The sequence below is a fragment of the Crassostrea angulata genome, chromosome 5 (assembly GCF_025612915.1).
Source record: "Crassostrea angulata isolate pt1a10 chromosome 5, ASM2561291v2, whole genome shotgun sequence".
NCBI lineage: Eukaryota > Metazoa > Mollusca > Bivalvia > Ostreida > Ostreidae > Magallana > Magallana angulata.
In genome coordinates this window covers 31,542,812-31,561,381 of record NC_069115.1, presented here as the reverse complement: position 1 = coordinate 31,561,381, position 18,570 = coordinate 31,542,812, and the positions used below count along the sequence as shown (strand labels likewise).

Below are 18,570 nucleotides of genomic sequence, written 5' to 3'. Positions count from 1 at the left end.
TGGTATTTAAATATTACGTTTATAAAGTTTAAAGATTACCAGTTCAAGATATGGATAACTAGATGTTTTATCCTGCGTGTAAAGTAAATGTGCATGTGTGTGCATGTTTATGCACATTTTACATGTTACGATACATTGTTTTCTTCGAACGTTAGTTTTTAAACTATAAATGAAATTTAATAAGCACAATAGCATATCATTAAACATGCTATAACTAAAGTACTGAAAAGCGCTAATCTAGCTTGGTTCTAAAGGAATTTTACTTTTGTGCAATCTTAGTTAGAAATGAAACTTATTGAACTCTTGGCATATATTTAATTAATGTCAAATGAAAGTACTCATCCATATTTATCCTTATTCAATTCATTTTTGGTTGAGAAAATTTGGTCGAATTTACGTTTGCTTTAAATATATATTATGATTTATCATATACATGTACACTAAAATTAAATAAATGTAAATTAAAGCTTAACACGACTTGTAAATGGACACTTGCCTACAACATGGTATATAAAAGCCTTTGATTTTGTTACACCTTGTGTGCGACGCGTTAAATATATGTCACAGGGATACAATTGAATATGATTTAGTATTAAGTAAATCATTTATTTACTCATTCATTCATCCATACATTTCATTATTAACTCATTCATGGTTTACTCGTGTTTGACTGGTATTCGTGTTTTGTCATGTGATTGTGCTATTTTGGGTTGTGATTCACCATATACGGTAATAGCTACAATATGTCTATATATGGCAGTGGTAAAACAGGTTTTCATGGGTGTGTATGGTTAGTGCGCAAGTGTGAGTGATAGCACTTTATTCATAGTACTTGTCTGTTTAAATAGTTTGAGACTTTCATTAGTTTCATCATTTTATGTTTAAGTTCAACTGAAGTCAAATTTGGTGAGAAATACTTTCTTACTTGTTTTTATCTTAAAGTTAAAATGTCTAAATATTATAAAAATGTATGCGTCAATTGTACGAATGTTTTCATTTCAGGTCACCTTCTTATCATTATCATTGTCATTCATCATGATAAAGTAACGTTGGAAAACTTAACAATGTACCCTTTTATTTATTTTGTACAAGGAGTAACGACCCCGTGACATATATTTGTTTGTCTAATGTTTGCACATTTATATTGTTGTGCGTGCATTTTCGTTATAAATGTATTGCATTAACCATTATAATTGATGTTCTGAAACTTCTTGCTCATAAATATGTACTGCATTTAGCTTGAAAGTTGTTGCATCTAAGTAACAATGTAAGCGAAGTAAGATAAACGTCCACATAGAAGAGATTTACAATGCAAACTTGAATTGTTTAATCAATTCATTATATATGAGCTGTTTGAAGAACAGTGAGCACAAAGAACTTTGGCTATTTACAAGTCGTCTTTTTCACTTGAAGGTGGAATGACACATCATCACAAAATTGCTGACCTCTAGTCGATACGCCATTTAGTTTTTATCGACGGCAACTTGCAATAAACACCTTGGCTGAGTGGTCAGAGTGTCGGACTTATGATCCGAACATCTCGAATTCGAATCCCACTGGGGCCTCTGTTGTTACGTATAGAATTAAAATATAATTTGTTCATGTTTTACCCTGAAATTGCAAACAAATTTTGCGTATTTGACATATGGACAGTTTATTTATCATGAGTTTTTTTATATTCAATTATTTTGCTGTCAATTTGAGTGATTTTTTTCCAGATGTGTAAGTCCACCTTAAATAACATTACTCTATTTTGTTTTGTTATGCAGTTACTGGTGCTGTTATTTCGAAAAATGGCTACTTAGCATAGTTAAACTCTCAAAATGAAGATTTTTGTTAAAACAGTTCTTTAAAACATATGTAAAACATATGAATGTAATAAAATTTACCGACGATGTGGTATAAATAATATGTTTTACGGTGCGACCGTTGGGGCGAGCACAGCATGTGATCAAACAATGAATTATAATAAATTAATAAAATAAAATTAACAACGTGAAATTTGAATGCCAAAAAATAAAACATACCTATTTTTCAGTAAATTTTCATTATTCATAGTTTATAAGATTTGTTATAATTTATTTATTTATATGTAGAACAATAGTTTAATCTCAGATACAATGTTGTTGAGTAATTAAGATTTTAATATATAAATATTCATTGCACTGCAGTAGACATTTTTTCTTAAACTTAAATATAAAACTTGACTCATCATAGAGCTCCCCCAATGCTAAATTTTTTTTCATTTTTGTCAATTTATACATAGAAAATCGACTTACCATGGATTTGCCCCTCCACTTAAAAAAAAAAATTAATGTTTAATTTTATTTTTAATTTACGCTTTAAAATATATTTGCTTATCATGTTAAAAAAACATGGTGTTGTCCCCCCCCCCCCCCCCCCCCCCCCCGCATGTAATAAATGGAAGTGAAAATAAAGAAACCATTGAACTGCTAAAGGGCTGAAGGATTAGAATTTTCATGATTTATTTTTCTTTTTGCTTGCAAAGATTTTTTGGATGAGGCTGCTATCCACCCACCCACCCCCTTTAAAAAAAGGCGCTGCTACGTATAACGTTACGTTTCAGGAAATTACCGTTATTATAGTGAATAAAATATTTGTGAGCATTCATCCAAATTAGTGCAATTTACAACTGTTTCCTGTATCTGAAGAAATGTCCTTTTTCGTCAGCTGTTCTTTATCTTAGCCTTTGCAAGATTTTGAGAGGATTTTGGTCATTTCAGCAGATTTACAATAACTTCAGTTAGAGTAATTTCCCCTTATCAGTGCTTATTGTGACGTCAAAGCTGACGTTGGTTAAGTGTCGTCTTACTCTTTAAAACTCCCCTGAGAAATAAAAGTATGCGAAGTATACTGTTTTATTTACTTAAAAAGCATGATGTTCTTAAAATTACACATCTTATAAGCTTTTCAAAGGTTTTACTTTGATTCTCGGGAGAACGTGATGTTGGAACGTGAGGTTGGAAACCATTGGTACTATGAATTGTGGGTCAAAATTTACTGACTCCGAAAAAATATATCGGATCAATGTGTAAACGTTTGTGACGTCACACGATTATTTTTGATTGAAAGTGTACTGAGGTGAACTTTAGAGGTAACATTGACTTTATGTCGCTTACATCGTTATTGTTTTTACTGTCTAAATTTGTCTTGCTGATTCTCGTGAGAGTGTGAAGTGATAAAAATTGCCATGATTACAGGGAACTACTGGGACGATTAAAACGATGCATTACTGGTCCGATTTACTGACGCCAAAAAAATCCGTTGAATGAATGTGCAACTAGTCCGAATTTTCTATTCACACACGCCTTGCCGGTAGAGCTCGCTTCGCTGCGCTCGCTATGAAATGAATAATGAATGACACAAAACGAGAAAAGATTACGTTTATTAGCTGATGAACATCATGTTTTGAATTAGACCTTGTTCAACTCATTTTAGAGATAAAATACATAAAAGTAATGATTTAAAAAATCAAACTTTGATTACTGAGTTATTTATTTACAACATATTACAACATACGAGGTAAAATGTCCGTATGTGGAAGATAGAAAAGATATGTAGTTTTCATGCAATTTGGAAAGCAGAAATTGAAATTTAAATGAAAAATTTAAGAAAATACATACTTTACAAGATGATTTATCGTTATTCAGTGACAAGTAGAACTACTTGTTGGTTACTTATTCAAGAAAAACGTGAATTTGTGGAAGCAATGAGTGAAGGGAACAGAGAAATATTTGAAAAGAAATTTTAGCACAAAAACTTCGTAGCAGCCCCTATATTTTCTAACGTAAGCCCCGCATATTAGATTCACAATAGTCCGTACATTAGATTCACAATAGCCCGTGCAATTATGTGCGTAAATCCCTGAAACTGGTGTAAATGTTGTATATTTCTGCTCTTAGGAGCGATTATTTGATTGGAAATAGAAATCTAACGACAATAAAGCGCTGGGCTATGCTTAGCGCTTTAAAAATGTAAAGTAGCAAAGAAGTGCAAAATTCCGTTCAGTCAATCTACAGTAGTTGGCCATAAATGAGTTCGCAAAATGGTCGACGTTTACGTAGGTCTCGTCATCACCTGAATTTTTTTGACCAATTATTTATAACAACAAAGTAAAAATGACTAAGCAGACATATATGTTACTGTGTATTATATCCTTGGGAGTGAAATAATCATAGAATTTTCTAGGTTTAGCGATGTACAGGCTTTGTATTGAATAAAACGGGAGACAACTCGAAATGTAAACAACAACTCTTCCTTGGTCACGAAAAATTCGGGTTTCATTTTTTGACCTTTGTACTTGTGTAATCAGTATTTTCCTATGGTTTAATGATATTAATGTCTAAACGTTATGTATGCCCAAAATTGTGTTGATATTTTGTTCCTTTACGATCTAATTGGACATAAAATTGGTGTTATCTTTTCATGACAAACTATCGGCGATTTGTAATGTGCCAAACAACGACTGGTGAGAAGCAGTCTGATTACGGTTTTATTCAACACAATAGACTCTGATCTTGCAGTTTATCAAGCTTTTCAGTTCTTTAAAGCATATTTTCTGTTATTTCTTGGGACTCTAAAACGGCATTCGGTCATCAAGTGGTGCCCTTTTTCAACAACTTTTACTTCGAGTTACAATTTTAGCCTTACTCCGGTCTTTAATATTTTAAAACTTTACCTCACAGTTTTTGCTGTATATTCCGATCATCCTTCCAGTTTAAGACATTAAAAAATCCAACATCTGACATCTGTATGACGATTTGTTTCTGCCTTCCCCTATTTTTTGTCTGGTTGGGTGCCATGTCGGTTTGCAGACGATAATTGTTTACCAAAGGGGAATAACTCAAAAAATAACATCGGCGAAAGCAGTAAAAACGTCGGAGAATTACCGGACGATTTTTTGATTCTGGTTATCGTAGAAAATAGGCTTTATTTTCTTTTTTAAATCTACCTTACAGAAAAAAAGGATGTTACGGCGGCCATTTTGCGAACTCATTTATGGCACGCGACTGTGTAGAATGATGGTGTTAAGGAAGGAGTCTTTTCACGTTTTTTTGCCGTGGATGGGTCTCCATACATATTGAAGTCGTAAAATAACAATTGTTTATATCTATTATTTGAGAATTTAAGATATGATATTTACTCCAAGTAACAATAGACTAGTTGTTTTTAAGTAAAATTTGATTTATCTGTCGAGGTTTCATTAAAATTAAACAAGGTATGGAACAACCGAGGAAAAAGGGTCGTTTTGCGTCCAAAAAACAAATAAAACGTACCGAAATCGTACGTCAATCTTAGTTAACACGATGGGGTGGCAAACAGGGCGAGGAGTTGGTAAATTCAACAAGTGCGCAGTACTTTCAAGACGACTTCATCGCAGACGATATCCTCTCCACGCCCGAGGTAGTTTATAGCGAAAATGTAAGTGTCATATAGTGAAATATATATGTTTATTCATAGTTATTGTGGAAGTTAATTTTAAAAAAGAGTATGTTTCATAATAATATAGGGCCTAACCCTATTTTAACGTTTGCTGCAGTTTGTCTGTCAACTATGTGTGCTGTGAATGGGGTATGGCAGACGATTGTACATAGTCGTAATGACAAATACTTGTATTTTCATATTAAGTGGAAGAAAAACAAATTTGAAAGTAAAAAATGTGAAACTTAATTTAAAGAAACTATCAATTAGTGGCTTTGCTTTCAAATCAGATTGTCTGTAAACAGTATCTGCATTAAGTGTAACTAATGACGCTGGAGAAAAACTACGGCAACCCGTTAGCTGTATAAATTATGAATATTATTGAACTCTTAAACAGAGTGCATACTATACGGTTTTTCTATTATTTCTATCATTTATTACATTTTTCAAATTATTTATCCAATTATTTAATTTTTTTCTGATGGTACAAAAGTATTTTATCTTAAAATTATTTGATCAATATTCATGACTTTAAATAAATGCAGGTACCGCTTTCATAAGTCAAAAGGATCGAACGCTTTGAATTTTAAAAAAAAATGCACTATTTCATATTTGCTTATATATCCGTTTTGTGTTTTCTCTCTCTCTCTATCTCTCTCTCTCTCTGGATATATATATTAATTTTTTTTAATGGAATTATTTGAAATAGACGAGGGAGTGCCCAAGACTTGAAACTGATTGGAGATGTGGTCGAAGGATAGTGGAACTACTGGGAGTTCTAGCAGATCCTTTGTCTGCTTGCAAGAAATGTGGTCTGCCACTGCAACTGTCACATTGTATGGGCATCACAACACATGGTCTCTCAGCAATGCTGAAGATACCCTGTTCAAATACAGTATGCAAATATTTGAATACCATACCAACAGGGAAAAGACATGATGATCGTGTCTGGGATGTAAACAGAAAGTTGGCTGCAGGCAATTTAAAAATAAATATTTAGAAAGCTATTTAATTATATATATAAATTCATGCATTATAATTATATGATTATTGTTTTACATGTAAACATTTATGGAAATTAATTTGTTAGTTAAATAACCTTTTAAGTTTAAATGATATATATAAATCTTTTAATTAAACATATTATCAAAAATAAGGGTAAATCTTTAAATTTCTTTTAACATGTACACATTTTGTAATATTGTACTACATGTATATATTCATTTCAAGTTCTAACATTGCGAAAAATTGTATTTTCTTCTACATAGCTGTCCAGCACACAGGTGTTGGATACACACAGATTAATGGCATACTGTCAGAACTTAATATCCCCCCAATCAGCAAAACTCTTTTTTACACCAGACAAGAAGTTGGACAGGCCATAGAATCAGTAGCTTCATCTTCAATAAATGATGCTCTGCAAGAGGAAGTGGAAGCAACCACAAAGTACGGATGTATATTTTTGAATGATTTCCTTGTTTGTGGAAAGAGAAATCATTTGGTATTTATATCAATTTCAAATGTCACAACTCCCTAATTGTTTAAGTTTATGCTAATGTATTATGTGATTTTTTTTATTCATCTCAGAAACAAACGGTCTACTTCAATTACAGTTAGTGTGGATGGCGGTGGCAAAAAAGAGGGAGCGGTCGTGACAGTTTAACTGGTACATGTGAAATAAATTTCCAAAAGTGTTTCCTTAATTCTTCACGGATGCATTTATTTTCATTAGAATATTCATTTTTCAATAGAAAGGATTCTCTCTTTCTTAATGTGTGTCTGAAATGAACAACCTTAATTATATTGAAATACATGTATTGTAGGTCACTGCTCTATGATAGGAATTAAGCCTAACAGGCAAAATTGTTGGGTACAGTGTAAGGAACAAATTTTGCAGACAATGTGACAATGCTACCGAAAGAAATCAGCTTCCCCCTCCACATAACTGCAAAAGGAATTGGACAGGTATTTATGATTCATTAAATAGTACTATTTTGTTAAGTATTTTAATAGCTCAGGGGTGGATCAAGAATTTTTTTCCAGAAAAGAGGGGGTGTCAAACCATTTCACTTTAATATTACAGTCAACTCATTGTTCTTATAAATCGTTTACCGTAATTGTAATTTTTTTTTATCTTTTCAAATTCCACGGGAGGTCTGTTACACCCCCCCCCCCCCTTTCACCTTCTAAATCTGCATATAAGTTGCTTCATATGCATTATGGATTGTTGTTTTTGGATTTTTGGATCGTTTAATTACTTTATCAATGAATATAGGTGTCCGGGCTGTATGGATAAAAGATATATTAGCCTTAGGAATACATGTAGATCTCCTGGCTGGAAATGTGATATACTAACTGTACTTGAGGAGCAACATTGAATTTTCATTTGTATTTTTTTTTTGTGTGCATATAGGAAGTTCCAAATCAATGGAGCCAGACATGGTACCGTAATAGATCTCATTGGTCAAGCAGTACAGAAGGAAGTGCAAATAGAAGGGCTGGTTGCAGATGATGATACAACTGTGATGTCTCGAGTTCATGGCATATATTCCAATATCCAGAAGATGTCTGACAAAAACCACATCAAAAAAAACATATCAAACTCTCTTTATAATCTTCAAAAAGTGCACAAAAATTTGTCTTCAAAAGTAATCAAATACATCCAGAATTTTTTTAATTACATGATCTCCCAGATTCAAGGAAATCCAGATGGAATTGAAAAGGGCCTTTTAGCATTATCTCTGCATCCATTTGGCAACCACATTGAATGCAGTGAAGTCTGGTGCCATCACAAAAGAAATCCTACTACCTCAAAATATTCCTCTCTTCCTTATGGTAAGCCCTTGAAAGGTGAAGTCCTCCAGCAAGATCTGGAAAATACCTTCCATAAACTGAAGAAGCACTCCAGTAAGCTGGCAAACCTTGGAAGCACACAAGCGAATGAAAGTTTCAACAAGTCGGTAGCTTCTAAAGCGCCAAAGTCTAGACTCTTTAGCAGGTCCATTGGGTATAGAGTAGCTGCTAGTGTTGCCCAGAAGAACATGGGAGAAAGCTTCTTGATACAGGTATTTATTTCTGTGGTTATAATTTGACAATTATGAATAATAAATAAAAAAGTTAATTCTAAACTGCATGCTTTTTTCATACTTTCATAAATACATGTTTATTAATGATAGATAATCAAGCTAATTAATATACTTGATCTATTACAAAATTTCCATTTTGGTGTTCTATGAAGATAAATTTTGATGATTTTTTGATAGGTCAATAAGCGTCTAGGACTCTCTCCTGGTACACACACAAGAAGACTTAAAAGCTTGCTGCTCAGAAGGATTTAGCTGCGCGGAGGGAGAGAGCATTAGCCGTCACTTCTAAAGCCAAGAAGAGGAGATTACATCTTCGAGCCAAAAGGTCTGTTATTTCAAACATGTACCCTTAATGTAAAAAAGTTACCCTTTTGATTTTAGCTCCATGGGCTGGATCAAACTTATACCACAGGACACAAAAACTTTTATGACTTGTAGTAATATATAACAAGTAATTGACCTCTATCGCTCTTTTTAATTCATTATCTGCCATTAATAGAGAGCTCTAATTTTGTCACTCAAAAATGAAGTCAATTCGAATTATGCATGTGCATATTTTATTTGAAGAAATCAAACAACAGCGTCGAGGGAGACAAGGGATCCAGTGAACTATTGTCCCCAGGTTGCACTTAATGACAACGAAGAATCCCTTGGCACAGCAGTAGAATTCCTCCACCTATAACAAGACCAGCGCCTGAGCCAGCAGAATTCTCAAAGGAAAATACCCCTTTCATATATGTTGACCTTGAATCAACAGGACTAGGTATGTACGTGTATGTATGAAAGTAATACATGTGTATTTACAGAAGAATTTTAATTTTTAGATTTACATGTATTTATCCACTCTCTCTCTCTTCCCTCCCTCTCTCTCATCTCCATCTCTCTCTCTCTCTCTCTCTCCAGGCTCCGTCTCTCTGAGCTCCTTCTCTCTATCATCTATACACATATAATGGTTTGCAAGGAGCAGTAGTATAAACATCTCTCTTTCATCTCTGGTCTCTCTTTCTCTCTTATCTCCGGTCTCTGTCTCTCTCTCTCTCTCTCTCTCTCTCTCTCTCTATCATCTCCATATATATATAGTTTGCAAGGAGCAGTAGTATAAACATATTTTACTTTCCAATTCATTTTACTTCACAGCAAGAAACTCTCACATAACACAGATAGCAGCAGTTTGTGGCAATGAGAAGTTTTCACAGTATGTGATGCCATAAGTTCCCATGACATAAAAGGCAGCAGAAGTTACAGGAATAGATGTCATCAATGGAAAGATGTACTGTCATGGAAATGAAGGGAATGCTGTAAAACTGTCTGCAGCTGCTGGTGCTTTGCTAAATTTTTTTATGAAGTTTCAATCAAAAGTTGTGTTAATAGGTCATAACATTAAGTCATTTGATTGTCATTTACTTTTAAATGCCTTATAATCTTGCTCCAAAACTGATGCTTTTTTACACTGTATTGCAGGATTTGTTGACACCAGGCTCTTGTTCAAAATTTTTAATCCAAACTTGAAATCGTTTTCTCAGAAAAGTCTTTTTGAACAATTTGTATTTTTCCAATTATAATGCTCATGATGCACTTGAAGATGTGTTGGCTCTTAGAACACTTGTTCAAACTGTTGACATAGATGTGGCTAGTGCCCAGTTTTTATCTGCATCATTCACATTTTCGAATGCCTTAGGAAATTATTTGTATTGTTTACAGATTCAGCAAAACTTGCCCTCTCTTGGACATCTAGTTGAAGAGAGAGTAATCACTAAAAATATGGCTAACAAAATTACAGGTAGTGGTCTAAATTTAAAATTTTTACAGCTTGCCTACTCGAGAAACCCAAGTGAAGGTATTCTTAATCTTTTCTCTGAACCAATAGTGAGTAACAGAGTACGAGTGACAAAATCACAAAAAGTGATTGCTTCATTAAACAAATACTTTGCTTCAAATGTTGAAAGTTAAGTGTAGATGCATACTGGTAATTAAATATAGTTATGTGCAATGTATATATATATATATATGCATAAACATAGACATTAAGTAACTGTGATCTTATATGTACCGTAAGTTGAAAAGATTGATTAGTCAGTAAAACACTGTTATAGCAAATATTCTTAATATGATGAATTGACGCTTACAGTGAAGTGATTTTCATTCTCCATGACTATATAATATGTTGTAAACTTGTTGTATATAACGAATTTCTCTTCTGATGAAGTAAAATCACCCATCCCTGACACTTTGTTATAACTGTGTTTTAGTCTGGACATGCAATTGCACAAATTGACTTGGAATCAATCTTTTTTGATATTGCAGATTGTAGAAATTGTGATTACATTGTACCTTTGTACTTTAGAGTTTTATGATTTTTATGTACTAATTAATTGATGTGCATTTTGCTATGATTTTGATTTTGAATAATTTATGAAAAAAATACCAGCTGCTGAACTTGCATATAGGGTACCCCTATTGTACGGATAAATCCTCCTACAGTTTTCAAGATAGGAAGTTATATTCTTTTGCAGATCAATTGTATATTAATATTATAATAATATCAGAGGTGTGCAAATTGCTAGAATTCTGATGATTTGTGAAAGCATTTTACCAGCTGTTGAACTTGGTTATTTTTTGTCAAATATACTTCATAACAAGTACCAAATTTTTCTGGATGTAACGCCCGTTGTGTTCATCAATTCAGGGTTGACAAATGGATTATGGATAATGTTCACACTAAAGAAAACCAGGTTTGTTGTCAAATTGACAGCTTTTCACTTGTTAATGTGTGGTATAAAATAGGTTTTATGGCTTTGAATATGTACGATAGTATCACTGAGGCAGAGAAAGTTTAATTATACCCATTCCAATTTCTGTATAAATTTACAATTTTAAATGAAATTCTATTATATGCATATGCCATAATCAACAAATTTCAGAAAAAAATTACAGATAATTATTATATGTAGCATTAGTCTTCTAATGATAATGAAATGCTTGCAACTCATTGTACACGCACGGAAAGTAATTCTTTTTAGATGTTATATTGAAGAAAATTTGGATGGAATATGTACTTGAATTGTCTATATTTCTCTTCCACATGCTATATGCACTTTTCTCGAATCAATTTCCTAACTATAGATGGTGTCATAATACAGTAATAAGTAATGCTCGCACCAGGTGTAAATAACATTAACTTGTACATGCACCTGTTTTAATCAAAGAGCAGGTCGAAGACAATTTGCGGTACAATTTAAAAATTATAATTTTAAGAGTGAGACCTCATCCGGATCCATAACATTCCTGAGCGGACATTTTTGCAATTTGGAGTTGAACTGATAGAAAATGAAAGTTTAAACTTAGCAATTATCTTTACAAATAATGACACAAAACGTGTCGGCTTTATGAAAATTACAAACACAATAAAATTATACCCCCAACCCCCAGTGGTTGCTGACTGGATTTTATTTTGTATGTCATTATCATCATGTGCGCTTGTTTAAAGAAAGGATTGAGTGCTTGATCTGGACCTCCCTCTTCCTAAAGTAAATTTTCAATAAAATTACCATAGACAAGCCATCGTAGCTCCCCCTACTGCAAACAGTTATTAAGGTCTTCCGTTTCCAACGGAAGACCTTTCTATTATGGTGCGGGTTAAGATTATTCTTATTAGGGTCTTCCGTTTCCAACGGAAGACCCTCTTGTTATTCTACGGTTTCTTTTTATTATTATTCTACATTTTTCCTCTGACATTTTTCGAGAGCTATAACTCAAAAACTATTTGGTCGATTTTCACCAAATTTACAGGACTGATATAACATAAAACGTGCTTGCGAATGTAAAATTTTGAGCTGATGACGTCACTTCCGGTTTGAGATTTTGAGGATTTTGTGAATTTTTAAGGACCATTTTGTCCACGTAACTCCTCCGAAACTAAAGGGTATAGAAAAGTGAAATTTTCAAGAATATGTAGATGAATGTCTGTAGATGATCCTCTGTATTTGACATTGTGGAAAATGCGCACGGCGCCGAAGCTCGCCCGAGGTCAAAAATTGGCACCAAAATTTTTGGCAAAATTTGAACACGTTTTCCAAATTATCTTTTAACCTGTTGATAATTTGTTAAAACATGTAATGCAAAAGTTGTTAAGATTTACACGAGCTTTTGTTTTGTTTTAATAAAAAGGGGCTGGCCCCTTTAATTAGGGGCCAGGAGGGCTCTAAAGTATTTGGATTTTAACTCTTAACTGAGCAATAATTTGTCATTAATTATAGAAGCAAAAATGTTCATTGTACAGCTGTTTATCTACACAGTACCTTATTTTAAACATTTGTTACATAATTAGGGGTTTCAAGGGGCCAGAAGACCAACACTTTGATCATTAATATCTTAAAAAGGAGAAATATTTTGAAAGGCAATGTTGAACAAAAGTTGCATAAAATAATGTTCTTTAGAACATGGTACCTTAAAATTTATGGTTTGTGGCCCCAGTAAGGAGTTTAAGGGTCGGCCCCTAAAACACTGTTGTCAAGATATCTCCAAATCGGTCAACAATTTCTGAACACTTATTAAACCAAATGTGTTTATATTAATAAGATCTTTTATTTAATATTAAGAAAAAGGGACCAGCCCCTCAAATTAGGGGCCAAGAGCGCTCTAAAATCTTTATATAATAACTCTTTACTGAAAAATAATTTGTTATTATTTATAGAAGCAAAAATGTTCATTGTACAGCTGTTCATCTATTCTGGACCATACTAAAGTCATATGTTACATAATTAGGGGTTTGAAGGGGCCAGAAGTCCAAAACTTTGATCAATATTATCTTGAAAAGGAGAAATATTTTGAAAAACATTGTATAACAAAAGTTGCTGAAAATAATGTTGTGAACAATGTGATACCTATACATTTTTCGTTGGTGGCCCCAGTAAGGAGTTGAAGGGTCGGCCCCTAAAACACAGTTGTTCCGATATCTCTATAACGGTTAATAATTCGTGAACACTTGTTGCATAAAATATGTTTATATTTGCGAGACCTTTAATTTGATATCAAGAAAAAGGGGCTGACCCTTCAAATTAGGGGCCAGGAGGGCTATGCTACAAAGTCTTTTTATAGTAACCTTTTTTAGAGCGATAATTTGTTTTTAATCATAAAAGCAAAAATAAAAGCTTATTAAGTTTAATGTAAAACTGAAATCCGTTTTAAAATCGGCCGATGCATTACAAAGATATAGGTGTTTGAAAATTGACTTTTCTGGAAATTTTGATTCCACATTCTTGGTAAAGAAAAGAATGTTATGTTCATAGTTTAATAAACTCGTACCTAAAATATATCGATAATTGTTAAATCGTTCTTAAACACATTCGGATTTGTATTTGCTAAGTCGTTCTTGAAATTGATAATGTTATTGCTAATTCGTACCTAGAATCATTTTGATTTTGTGAACTCGTACCAAATATAATTCGATTTTTTTTTCTTTTTTTTTTATTTACTTATGTTTATTGGTTTAAGAACTCTGCTTCTTAGAGACAGTTTTAGCTTTACCTTCGACATTATCGGAAGACCCACTCGTTGCTTTGCAACGAGCTTTGCTCTAGTTTTTTTTTTCCCCCCCTTTTTTTTTTTTTTTTTTTTTCTTCCTAGACGCGAACTTTGAGGCTTCATATCGTGCTCATTTCTGAACGGTTTTTGCTCAAATTTTCAGGGCTAATGGACTTTGCAAAACACTTTCTTCATCAATTCATGAAAGTTAGAATTCCCTTTCCGTTAACGAGTTATTCCCCTTTTAAAAAATTTTAGGGCCTTTGGTTTCCAGACAAAGGCTCCGAGACTATGATAGCAGGGAATGAGAATCCAACGAATTTGAATAACAAAGACATTGAAGTTGTATACATCGTTTTTTGTTTTTGGATTACGTTCCTTATTTAGGAAAAGGTAGGGGGTCAAAAAACAGGATTCCAAAAAGTGCAAAAATTTAGACATATTTTCCTTTATATCTTTTTAACGAAAAATATTTTGTAAAGACATGTAGAATAAAAGTTGTGCAGAATATCAAGCGCTTTCATTTGACACCAATAATAAAGGGCTGGTCCCTTAAATTAAGGGCCAATAGCCCCTAAAAGTTTTTGCTTAATAACTCAAAAACGGTTAGGATTTTGATATGGATGATCATCCCTCGCACATGGCTGAGGAGAACCGGCGCGAGTGGACAAGTAATCCGGGGTCGGTTCGTGTTCTTCTACATGTACAGACCCTGAAACGTACTACTACACCACACGCTCGCTGCACGCTCGCTACACGCTCGCTAAACGGTTCACACGAAACGCTGAACGGTTTACACGAAACGCTGCACGCTTTGCCCGAAACGCTAAACGATTTACACGAAACGCTGAACGGTTTACACGAAACGATTCTCGCACGAAACGATTTGCTCGCTTTTCACACGCTTTGGACACGCTTTTATTCTGATCGATTCGGGTCCTCTCGGAGTTTTACCCTGACTCTGTTAGTAACAATTAATTTTAAGAAAACACGATATCATAGAAATACTGATATTAGAAACATATATGTACATAAGTATTGAATTAATTAATTAGATTAATTTGGTACTTATATTTAAAGCAAAAAATTATTTATTCACAGAATTAGCCAAAAATATTACTTCTATAAATATATTTATTGCTCAAAAGAAATATCCATGATTCTTATAATTATTAGTCCCGTAAATAATAAAAAATCCAGAGAAAAAAGTTACCGTAACACAATATTCAATACCAAAAATAAAATCCGTATGATTACAAACTGAAATCGGTTTTTCAGTATTTGGCGGGATTTGTTTTTTCTTCTCACATTAATATTTTTATTGGTTTCAGAGAATACGATGTAAAAATACTAACTGTAAATAAACCTGTAATTATTTACATTGATAATTTGGTTTTTCAGTATTCGGCGGGATTTGTTTTTTGTTCTCACATTAATATTTTTATTGGTTTCAGAGAATACGATGTGAAAATACTAACTGTAAATAAACCTGTAATTATTTACATTGATAATTTTGAAAGTTATGTAAAATAAAATTAGTCACATAGGTTAGAAAAATGCTATAAAACAACCGATTAATTTTTTTTAAGGCTAATCATTCGCGTAAATAAATGTTCCGTACATAACATCACAGAGAAAAATCAATGGATTAAACAATAAAGAAAGTTGTCATTACTATTTTGGATTTCGGAAAGAACAAAAAATAAATGATTTAGATTTTTGTCTCAATATTCGTATACATAACCGGCGCCCCGCATAACGGCGTACAATATATCTATCATAATCTATTTCAATTAAGTACCATGCATATAGATTCCCATAATAATTAATTGCATGTGTACATTTTAGGAAAATTTCAGTGTGTTAGTTACTTGTTGTTTTCCGTTATCAGTGTTTAAATAATTAAAATAATAACATGTAGATATATTTTTAATCGGGATTCAGAAGGAAGTTACTTCCCGCATTTCATAGAAATGAACAGAATATTTTCTTTCTATGTTTACATTTAATTTTGTTCAAATTAATGTTAAATAATCTATCATTGAAATTGTGTGCATCGTCAAATACTGATTCCGACTACCTTGAAGTCATTAAATTTCTATTGGCTATTGACAAAAAAAGAGACGCGTGACCATCCAATGAAAACGAATACACAGAGTTTGATTGACAGCCAGGTGCAGGTCTTACCCGATGTCCGATGTTATGTGTACTGGTTGTACACAGCGGAATAGTCTCAGTAACTAGTCTTCTTTCAATACGCGTGCTTTTCTTTTGTTTGTTAAAAATTAATTCAATTTTGTAAAAAGATAAGTATATCATTTCTTATAGATTTCTTTCACGAGAATATCTCAAAGGAGTTTTGCCAATCAGTTTAAAGTAATGTTTAACACGAGCGCTATTTTGAAACAATTAAATTGTCAGAGAGTTCCGAATGAAATCTGATGAACGTTTCACACGGTTCTCGCACGCTTTGCCCGAAACGATTTACACGCTTTGCCCGAAACGCTGCACGCTTTGCCCGAAACGCTAAACGGTTTACACGAAACGCTTCACGATTCACACGAAACGCTAAACGGTTTACACGAAACGCTAAACGGTTTACACGAAACGTTTCTCGCACGAAAGTCGCACGCTTTTTTGGTGTAGTAGTACGTTTCAGGGTCTGTACCTTATCGCGCGTTCATGTTTCATATTTTGCACGGACACAACTATATTTTATTATGTTTTCAACTATTATATTCGTTTAAGATGAAAAGATAAATTCATTAAACTTGTACAGTTGATTAAGCATTGATTTATAGATAGCATACAAGGTAGTTTAAAAATCAAATTATAATCAAAGTTCCATGTAACATGTTTGCAGTAGGTGCTAGCACGATAAAAAATGTCCTGAATTGAGGCATTCGATGATTTAAAAAAAAAATTCACATGAATTTTAAACAACTTTAGATTAGATTCTATCGGTCACATATTAATCACTTCTGTAGTTTTTCTACATGGTCGTTCGTTTCTTTGTAGAAGCGAACTCATTGCTGCCCCCTCCCGCCCCGCTGACAGGAGCTCGCGCCGGACTTTTTTAATTGTCAAAACGATATCAAGATCTATCGAAAATCATTTTTGGTGGCTTTTTCTCATGTGTAACATTTTGTTTCACTTTCCCACCCGTTTGTTTATTCGGTCAGTCTGTGTAAATTCAATCGCCACATGCGACCGAGAATCTTGTGTCGCTTCAGCGCACACAGCTCGGAACATATATAGCCCCAGCCCATCAATTGTTATATAATTGAGTAACTGTTGGAATGGTGCTTTAACATAGAATAATAAATAATAAAATCATCCAGAAAAAAAGTTACCGTAACTCAATAGTCAATACCAAAAATAAAATCCGTATGACTGCTAACTGAAATCGGTTTTTCAGTATTCGGTGGGATTTGATTTTTCTGCTAACATTAGTATTTTTATTGGTTTCAGAGATTACGATGTAAAAACACAAACAGTAAATACACCTGATATTATTTACATTGATAATGATGAAAAATATTTAAAATTAAATTAGTCACATAAAAATGTTCTACGAACAACCGATTATTTTTTTCCTATGTCGTATCATTCGCGCGTAAACAAGTATGTTCTGTACATATATATACATGAACCCAGAAAAAATTCAAATGATTACACAAAAAAGAAAGTTGTAATTAGCATTTCGGAATTTTTTTCTGAAAGGAATTTCACATTGTATTGAAAAGAACAAGAAATAAAAATGATTTAAATTTTTGACTCAATAATCGTATATATTACCGGCGCTTCGTACATGTGTAACGGCGTACAGTGTATAGATTATTATAATCTGTTCGAATTAAGTACCATGCGTAAAGATTCCCATAATAATTACTAGTAATTGCATGACTGTGTACATTGTAGGCAAATCCCTGTGTGTTAATTACTTCTAAGACTCTTTGTTTTCCATTAACAGTGGTTTAAATAATTTTCAGATAATTAATAAAAATTTTGTCATTTGAATTGTATGCTTCATCAAATACTGATTCCGATTACCTTGAAGTCATTAATTTTCCATTGGCTATTGACAAAAAAAGAGACGCTTGACCATCCAATGAAAACAAATACACAGAGGTTGATTGACAGGTTCAGCCAGGTGCAGGAGACACCCGATGTCCGAGGTTATGTGTGCTGCTTGTACAAAGTCGAATGGTCTCAGTAAGAGTTATTGATGTAAATAAATAAAAAAAATATATATGCTTATCAAAACATGATCGTTTAAGTTACAGCGAAGTACATTGAAGCGTTTAATAGGGGTTTACTCCAGAAAAGTTTCGACCTAATGTTTTCACTGACCTTTGTCCAATCAGATCGTAGCTGGGCGGAGTTAAGACATTGCCGCTCTTGACTTGAATGAGAGAAAGAAAAAAGAGAGAGAGAAAGAGAGAGAGAGAGAGAGAGAGAGAGAGAGAGAGAGTTGAGTAAAATATAAGTGGTGCCGATAAAGGATTAATCATTAGTT

The 18,570-nt window shown here is 33.2% G+C and overlaps 1 pseudogene; it reads left to right on the top strand.

The window, feature by feature from the left end:
- The first annotated feature begins 7,267 nt into the window (after positions 1-7,267).
- On the top strand, positions 7,268-11,166 carry LOC128184627 (uncharacterized; annotated as a pseudogene).
- The last annotated feature ends 7,404 nt before the right edge of the window (positions 11,167-18,570 follow it).